The sequence below is a fragment of the Sinohyriopsis cumingii genome, chromosome 1 (genome assembly GCF_028554795.1).
Source record: "Sinohyriopsis cumingii isolate HCF-2022 chromosome 1, ASM2855479v2, whole genome shotgun sequence".
In the NCBI taxonomy this organism is placed as follows: domain Eukaryota; kingdom Metazoa; phylum Mollusca; class Bivalvia; order Unionida; family Unionidae; genus Sinohyriopsis; species Sinohyriopsis cumingii.
Window position 1 is genome coordinate 42639929 of NC_142961.1, and position 9742 is coordinate 42649670.

Here is a 9742-nt window from a genome sequence, read left to right on the forward strand (position 1 = left end):
CAAATTAACAGTCCTCAAGACCAGGTGTGTTTAGCCTGTGCCATCGTGGTGGGACGAACGTATGCCGACAAGAACGAGACGGCAGAATGGAAAAGAGCCTGGAAAACTATTCGACAATCGGACCGAGCCAAACAACGAAGTGAAGCAGAACTCCTGTTACAGCGAGCGGGGCTATCCAAAGACACACTCTGTGGCATTCCTGAAATGCAAAGTACGTGGACCTCTGTTAATTCGAGGCAAATATTTCAAAGACGGAAAATACTTTCACGTCTATCATCACGATGAACATTTCGATACAATTGCCAGTATCACCGGATTCCTGTGATGCAATTATTACTGTGAGAAATGTGACTATGGCTATAACAATCGAGAGCAACACAAGCATTTGTGGATCGAAAGGTTCAGGATGTTTGGCCTTTCAACCCTGTCTTGACGAAGGACAAGAACGAGTGCATTGTCCTACTTGTCAGCGCATCTTTGTCAGCTCTGCCTGTTACCAACAACATCTGAAGATGAAAGGTTCACAGACGAAAGGTGCTTGTCAACTCCTGAGGTTGTGCCCTACTTGTGGACATGGCATACGTACCAATAATGCCAAGGCTCACGTATGTCCTGGAATGAAACGAAGTCACCAAATCGTCGATTTGGAACACGATTGCTAAATTCAAATATACCATTCCAAACAAGGAGAGGAAGATGACCAGACTAAAGGGAATTTCATCTTTTTCGATTTCGAATTCATGCAAGGAACCGGCATTCACATTCCTAATTTCTGCCTGGCTCACCGAGCTTGCGAGAAGTGCACCCAAGAGCCAGTCTTTAGTCATTGCACTAACTGCAGCAAGATTCCTGGAGGACGTGAAAAAATATTTCGGGGACATAACACGCTGGCCGATTTCACCGAAAGGATCGTAGACCCCTCAGGGATAAGACGGACGGTTTCTTCTCAGATACTATACGGAACAAAGTACCGAACGTCCGAAATTGACCTTGAACGGAGCCAAAAGCGTTTCTGTGCAAGTGGGACAAGTGCAGTTTAAAGATTCGATGAGTTACTCGGCCATGCCTTTGAATCGAATGCCTAAAAAGTTTGGAATGACAGAAATGGCGAAAAGGTTATAGTCGCACCTTTTTAATCAACATGCCGTTCTACCCTATCTGCCTGAGGATCACTACTACGACCCGGACAACATGCGCATCGAACAAGGAGAAGCTTTCTTTCTATGCTTGGTACCAGACTCGGACCCTTCGCCTTTCAGAAAGAATTGTTAAAGTATTGTCGTTCTGACGTGGACATATTACGGCTTTGCTGTGGAAAATTTCGAGAACTGTTCATTGAGCACGGAGAGATTGATCATCTGAAAGAAGCCTGGACCTTTGCCAAAGCGTGTTCTTTTTTATACCGCCAACGACTCATGCCCGAAGACACCTTGGCTGTCATCATCCCTCAAACGACCAACTTTGTCAATCGTCGATACTCGGTCAAAGCCCTACGCTGTCTACATTACAAGTGCGACAAGGAAGACAAATGGATTCAACATGTTCGAAAAGGAGGAGACAAAAAGACCATCCGTCTGTACTCGGTGGATGGCTGAGATTTAGAAAACCCCAAAATTGAGTACGAGTTTAACGGGTGCGTATTTCACGGATGTCCTCTCTGCTACCCTCAACGTGACACTAAAAAGATTTTACAACGTACAGTGGAAGACTTGTACGAGGCCGCTTGTCATTGGAGTTAGAAGTTAGAACAGCAGGGATGCGAAGTGGTGGAAATGTGTGAACATGAGTGCGATCACCGTTTTAAAACCGATCCCGAGTTTAAAGGCATCGTGGAAAGTTACAAGCTGGTGGACCCTCTGAACCCGCGGAATAGTGTGTACGGAGGACGGACAAATGCCACCTGTTTGCTGTACCACGCCGACGAGGAGGAAGGGGAAGAAATCATATATTTGGACGCGTGTTTGTTTTATCCTTACGTGTGCAAATATCGTCACTTACCGCAGGGCACCCGCAATTGCTGAACGTACACATCGATCTGGACGACATTCGAAACTGAAACAAAAAGCCAAGTGTCTATCCTTCCTGGTGCCACACTCCCAAAGAGCAAAAGAAATTCAAAGAGAAATACTGGGAGCAGGAAGGCATCGCTTTAGACCACGTGGAGAAAAACGAAGGAAGGCGATCGTTTGCCAAAGTGATGTTAACTTGCTTGTGGGGCGAAATGGCAGAATGACCGTGTTTACCCAAGACGGATTATTTGTCCGATCCTTCCAGCTACTTCCAAATGATTCACGACAAAACCAAATACATGAAACTCGTATATCCAAAGCGAGTACGGCTTCCCAACCACTTCACTTTGCAGTACAGACACGTCGATATTGGCCAGCATATAAAGGGAAAAACGTACAAGATCTATACTTCACTGTAACTACCAACGTCAATCGAGAAAGATGAATACTTTTAAAAAGACATCATTCAAGTTCAGGTATTCTCAAGTGGAGTGAGATGCTCTGCCTTACGATTGCAGGGATGCTGTACGCTGTGACCTTAGGGATTCGATACCTTATCATGGGAACTTTGATATGACTACGACTGCTACGATACCTACCATAGAAAATGATGATGTCCGTGTCAAACCTGACGGATACGAAAGCGATGCCACTCGTTACAGAACACCTTATCACTTTACTGTTTTTCATGGCGGATGTCATCCTCCACGTGAAACCATGAAGCTACCACCCTACGGATGTCATCCAACTCTAAGTGAACTCCTGCTGATTTCACAGTACCCTCATCGAAACGAGCCTGTGAAAGACGAATATTCGTTCCCTGTGCGTTTGCATGAATACTGCAACTTTGAAAGTCGTTTTCAAACGATTCGATGAAAGTGGCCTAAATATCTTGAAGAAACTACCCCCCAAGAATTGGCCAGAGCCAGATTTTCTACTTGGGCAAAGGGGATAAAGTCAAGTGCTTCAGTTGCGGTGTGTCACTTCAAGAGTGGGAGCAGTAAGTTTCGGCTTCCCTGGAACATGCTAGATGGTCTCCGCAATGTCACTACCTACATTTAGTGGGACCCTAGTCATTGACGTGGCATACCATGTCGTTTAAGAAACCAGCTTGGCTCGGGGTCAAACGTTGGAAAACACCCAGACAAGTATTTAAACCCCATTTAAAAATACTATTCAAGGATTACCAGATGAATTGCAAGAGAAGATCTACAAGGAAGTTTGGCAGGGACTTGCCAGAGCAAAATCTCAATTGGTGACTGAGGAACTTTTGTGTCGGGAAATTTACAAGAGAAAATTGACAAAAGTCAACAAACTCGTCAGATTTTTCATGATCAAGTCTGCGTTCATTCGATTATTCTACTTTAGAACGTTTACATCAAAAGATTTTATTACCATTCTTGACCGTTTCCCTGAATGGCAGTGGTCAGAAATTATTCACTATGTATGTCCATTACTTTCACTCCAGGAGAAGATTTTAAATAAAATAAGGACAATTAGGAGTGACCCCAACATGGGTATAAATACTGACTGACATGATCATTAATACTTTACAAGAAAACATTCGTGGTTTGCCTCTAGAGTTGAGAAAACGCATTTATCGAGAGCTGGTCAAAATACAAGTGATACGCAAAGAACAGTTGCATCCATTCCGTCACCGATGATTAAACCACTGGTACCTGAATGCTGTAAGAGGACTGGTACAGATGAAAGTGTTCCCTTGTTCAGACATTGTTAAACTGGACGTGGGCGAGAAGGATTGGTTTGTTGTGACTCATTCTTTTAACTACAAGGTAGACATACTGCAACGAATTCCAGAAGAAGAGTTAGAGGATTACCAAAATATTTTACGTACTGTAAACGTAGTTTAAGAGGAAACTTTTGAACGGAGTGTGATGTGTAAGTTAGTGACTAAACCATTGAGATTTGCCACTGGAGTACGATCGTCTCTGTGCAGAAAATACACTTACTGCCTCCGACAAAAAGAGGTATAAAAACGGGCTACCATGCTATGGTCTTTATCAGTGATGATACAACAAATTCCGTGGAAGGAAATCAATGAGAGTATTCAGACGGTGGATGATTACCAACACTTATTACATGTTCTGTGTCCATTGAATTGGGGTCATTGTGTGATGTGTGTCTTAGTGACTTCCTTTCTGGGATTTCGTTTACCAGCCGATTCATTGTAGGTTCTTTACAAACAGTACTTGCCACCGAATAAAAGTTGAAAGTGGTCCATTTAAATGTTCACGAGAGACTCATTCTGTTAAAACCTTGCGTTTTCATTTAAATACTCATCGACCTCTACGGGAAAAAAAGATTCGTCAACTTTTAGGTACTGAAGATGTGTACGACGATGCGTGTGTTTGTGTATGTAGCTTGCGACTTACACCCTCACTAGACAGATATACGTGACTGGAAGAATTGGGGTTTCGAGGCTTGGACCAAAGAACTGGCCAATTATGCCCAAGAGTTGTGATCCTAAATTCAAACGTTCAGTGAAAAAGGTAACTTTTAAACCTTTATTAGTGACAGTGCCAGAAGAAGAAGAATCCGACACCAAGGAAAACCATTCCTTCTCAGGACAGGAGTGACACAGACATTCCCGAAAGACCATTCTGGGTGGACACCTGTATGAATCTACTCAACGTAGAGACTGTAAGAATATTACACACTGTCCCTAGGACACCTTTGTTACCAAAAACATGTTGTACAGTCACTTGTTTATATTTCACTTTGATCGTTGTGATGTGTATTTTATCGCTGTACTTAACCATTTGGCTTTTATGTATTTTTTGTCTTTCGTGTTGTTCCATTTTAAACATGTGTTGAAATAAAGGTGTCCTTAAAACGTATTAAACCTCTTGTCTTGTCTGTCTTCGTGTCAAAAGTGACATTCCCTGAATTATGGCTACCTCTGCTGTCTCTGCTCCCTCTTCCTCCACTTTCAAAGTCATCGACGAACATTTAGATCGTGCTAGTTGGGAGGCCTTATATCTTCGCCATCCCCTTAACATGTTAATTTCCGGACCTAGCGTTCCATATTTGTTTTGGTAATGATATGGGTCTTGCAAGTTTTGGTATCAGGGGATATGTTCCTTCACGTCCGTGCTTGACAAATATAAAAGGAAGCGCTCGTAAGTCTGGCTACCCATCGTTGATTCATCAACTTGAAAAATGAGTAGAATCGCAAAAATCTTGGAACTTTAGATGTGTCTAGAGTATTCCAAGCGCATATTAGATGAACTGGTCATGGAGGCCATAGCAGAACGTGTTAGGATAGAGGAGAAGAAAGAGGAGAGAAAGAAAGAAGAGGAGAAGGAAAACAAAAGAACGATTCTGCCTCACCTCATACTGAGACCTCTGTGTGAGGTCAAGCCTGAGGTGAGGACACCTCCACCACTACAACCAGCACCTCAGTCACAAAAATATCATCTACAGCCCCCAGTACCTGTGCCAGAGATAAGGAGACCTCATCATCCCCGGCTACAAAATAGAAGACAGAGGGAAGTCTTCACTATCCCACAAAGTGAAGACTGGAATCATGAGGCCACTCAACCCGCCTCTGCGTTCCCAAGAACAGACATCAGCTGGGAGCAGGACTGGAGTAGACGTTGCGTGTGTGGGGCAAGGCCTGGGAGATGTCAGCATTAAGCAGGTGTATCTGAAGCTATAAAAAAAACAGCCCTTCTCAGGGCTACCCAAATCTCTAAAACAGACTATTCAAGTTGACAATTGGCGTGAATGTGGAGTAGTGTGATTATAAACACTCACTCCTTTCTTGGTGTAAATGTGTGTGTGTGTGTGTGTGTGTGAGTTCGCGTACGTTTGTGTGGATAGTACATATTGGGTTTTTTGATAGCAAATATTGGGGTATATTTTTTAGTAGATACTGGTTTTTTCCCTTCCATTCGGTGTGGATAGTAAAGTCCGTTTTGTGTGGATAGTAGAGTGCGTGTATGCATGCTCGTACGTTTGTGTGGATGGTATATTTGGTTTCGTTTTCTTCTTCCCGTGTGTATAGTATATTTGGTGTTTGTATGCGTTAGCGTACGTTTTTGTTTGGATAGCAGACATTGCGGTTTTCGATAGTATTGGGGTATTTTTGACAGTAGATATTGGGTTTCTTCCCTTCCCTTCTGTGTGGACAGTCGAGTGTGTGTTTGTATTGATAGTAGAGTGTTTGTACGCGTGCGCGTACGTTTGTGTGGATAATATATTTGGGTTGTTTTTTCTTCTTCCCGTGTGTGGATAATATATTTGTTGTTTGTATGCGTTCGCGTACGTTTGTGTGGATAGTATATTTGTGGTTTGTTTTCCCTTCTTTCTGTGTTGATAGTATATTTGTTTTTTTTCCTTCCCGTGTGTGTATAGTATATTTGGAGTTTGTATGCATGCCCGTACGTTTATGTGGATAGTAGAGTATGTGTTTGTATTCGCTCGCGTACGTTTGTGTGGATACTATATATTAGGGTATTTTTTAATAGTAAATCTTGGGGTATTTTTGATAGTAGATATTAGGTTTTTACTTTTCCCTTCTGTGTGGATAGTGGAGTATGTGTTTCTTTGCATGTGCGTACGTTTGTGTGGATAGTATATATTGTTTTTCTTCTTTCCGTGTGTGGATGCTATTTTGTGGGGTTGGTATGCGTGCGAGTACGTTGTATGGATAGTGTCACAGAATTATGCAAAAAAAATAACTTGGTTTTGCGTTAGAACTATTTGACTATTTTTCGTTGTACATGCGTACAACGTTATCTAGGGTGAATAAGTGTTTTTCCAGGTAAGCGACTGTATTAACATGTACCTCGCCGGAAATTACTTGTGACGAAGGGACATTAATAACATGATATGCACGGGCATTTTACCCTGACTTTTGCTCACTCTCCTATGGATTTAAGTAAGATCAATTTCTAAAACCGACACTGGTCTTTTTGGATCACGTCAAGGAGTGTAAGCTCTCCATTGTTCTCCAGCCATAGGGGTAAGTGTTAAATTTACATTTCATTTGATATGCGAAGCTTATTCGGTTTGTAATGTCTTATCGCGTAATAATGCATTTATTACAACGCAGATTTGAACTTTGAATTACAAGTCACTATTAGAGGTTAATTTATTAGCATATATCTAGAGATTTTACAGAAACTATTATTATGACAAATTTGGTTTTATTGTAGCTGATTGTGACTGTCACTGTGATTGTGACTGTGACTAAGACTAGAGCTGACTAGAGTTTACTAGAGATGTCTAGAGCTATCTGAAGCTGTTTAGAGCTGTCTGGAGTTTCCAGAGTATTTAAGGCTGCGTGCTGTCGATACGCATGTATGTATGTACGTATGTCTGTGCCACGGACGTAGACGTAGCTAATTCAGAAGGGTGCTGTATGCTGTCTGTACGTTTATACGTATGACTGTACATGTGGTGGATCCATAAAGGGTGCGAGCGGCCGATAAGAGTGTGGGCCAACCCAAGGAATCGTGCGACTGTACAAGGGGTCTAGAAGCATACGTTTGGTTCAATTGTTGTTCCAATTGCTTAGTTGTGTTCATAAGATTATTTTGAATCTTAGTTGTGTTCATAAGATAATTTTGAATCTTAGCTGTGTTCCAAGAGATTATGTGAATCTCTGTTATAGTTTATAACATTATTTGGAAACACACTTGAATATCATAAGATTATTTTGAACCTTAATCGGAGTTTATATTTGAGATTATGTGAATCTCTCTTGTAGTGTATAATACTGTTTGAATCGTATCTGCAGTCCATGAGGTTTTTTGGATCTGTACTTCATATTGATTTCATATTTTTGGGTTTATTTTCAATGAGTGAATGATGTGTAGAGTGATTGGGTAAATCGTATGTTGAGAGCGTGAGAGAATCATTGTATTTTTACATCATATATTTTTCTTTATTAATTCATTTCATAAATTTCCATCTTTCTCACATTGTGTTTGTCTTATTCATTTAGTCCAAAAACCCACTCGGTTTCTATTCTGCGACAGATAGTATATTTGGGCTTGTGTGGATATTATATTGTGTGTTTGTATGCATTCGCGTACGTTTGTGTGGATAGTAGATTTGCTTTTTTAATAGTAAATTTTGGGGTATTTTTTGTAGTAGATATTGTTTGTTTTTTTACCCTTCCCTTCCGTGTGGATAGTAGAGTGTGTGTTTGTATGCGTTCGCGTACGTTTGTGTGGATAGTATATTTGTTTTTTTCCCTCTTCCCTCTGTGTGCATAGTATATTTGTTGTTTTTTTTTCCGTGTGTGGATAATATAGTTGGGGTTTGTATGCGCGCGCGTACGTTGTGTGGATAGTATATTTGAATTTGTATGGATATTAGAGTGTGTACTTCTACGCGTTCGCGTACGTTTGTGTGGATAGTAGATATTGGTTTTTTACAGTAAATATTGGGATATTTTTTTGTGGTAGATATTGGTTTTTTACCCTTCCATTCTGTGTGGATAGTAGAGTGTGTGTTTGTATGCGTGCGCGTGCGTTTGTGTGAATAATATATTTGGGTTTCTTTATTTCTTCTTCCAGTGTGTGGATAGTATATTTGGGGTTTGTTTTCCCTGCCTTCTGTGTGGATAGTATATTTTGGGTTTGTTTTTTCTTCTTCCATCTGGTGTGTGTATTTATGCGTTCGCTTACGTTTGTGTGGATAGTATATTTGGGGTTTGTATGCATTTGCCTACGTTTGTGTGGATATTATATTTGGGGTTTGTCTGCGTTCGCGTATGTTTGTGTGGATTTTAGATATTGTATTTGTATTCGTTCGCGTAAGTTTGTGTGGATATTAGTGTTATGTATATTTGATTTAATTATAGCTGATTTATTATATATCATTTTAATTTAACTGTTTGTTTGTCAGTTTTAAATTTTTTTCAATACATGTTATTGTAATGTAAATTTATTCACTGGAGATGATACTTTTTTCCAGAAAATAGTTTGACCTTGACTGTTTTAGTAAACACCAGGTGTTGACCTGGATCTTAACCTTGATTCAAAATTTAGTAACAGCCACGTCAAGTTTTTTGTTTATTTATTTTTTATTGTGCGTCTTATAAGAGTGAGATCGAGGCTGTATTGAATATGTGACCCTAGACTTGTAAATAGTTTTTAGTTAAGTAAACAACTTTTATTCTCGGAGTAAAATGATTGGGTCTTATCAAGGACATACAGGGGTTACGTGATTTTTTTTATATGTAAATATGACCACGTGACCCTTAACCGGGACGTAAAATTCAAGTTTTAAACCATCGTATTAGAGAAGTAAACACAGTTGTTTTTCTCTTTTCTTTAACTGGAATGTGTTATGCCGTTTGGAGTTATTTGAAATTACTTGGATTCAAAAGGATTAATTCTTCTTTTTTTTCTTCTAGAAAATACGTGTGCTGATATAAGATTTCCAAAACCGGAGTGATATTTCTTGTTTCTACAAGGAACTGTAGACTTCAACACTACATGTTACATCATACGTCATCGTCTTAGATCTTGGATTCTTCGTCGGGACTCGAACTTGAAATCATTAGAACATTTTATTATTAGGACTTCAAAAATTTTATTCGTTGATTATTCTTGGATTATTTTTGGATTTGATTCTTAAAACCGTAGGTTTATATTTTTTCATTTTTACAGAATTTTTCCAGGGAAATAAATTATTATATTTTTTTAAAGCTTGTTGTTTCCACTCTTTCTTGTGGTACTGTTTATTCGAGCCTAAAC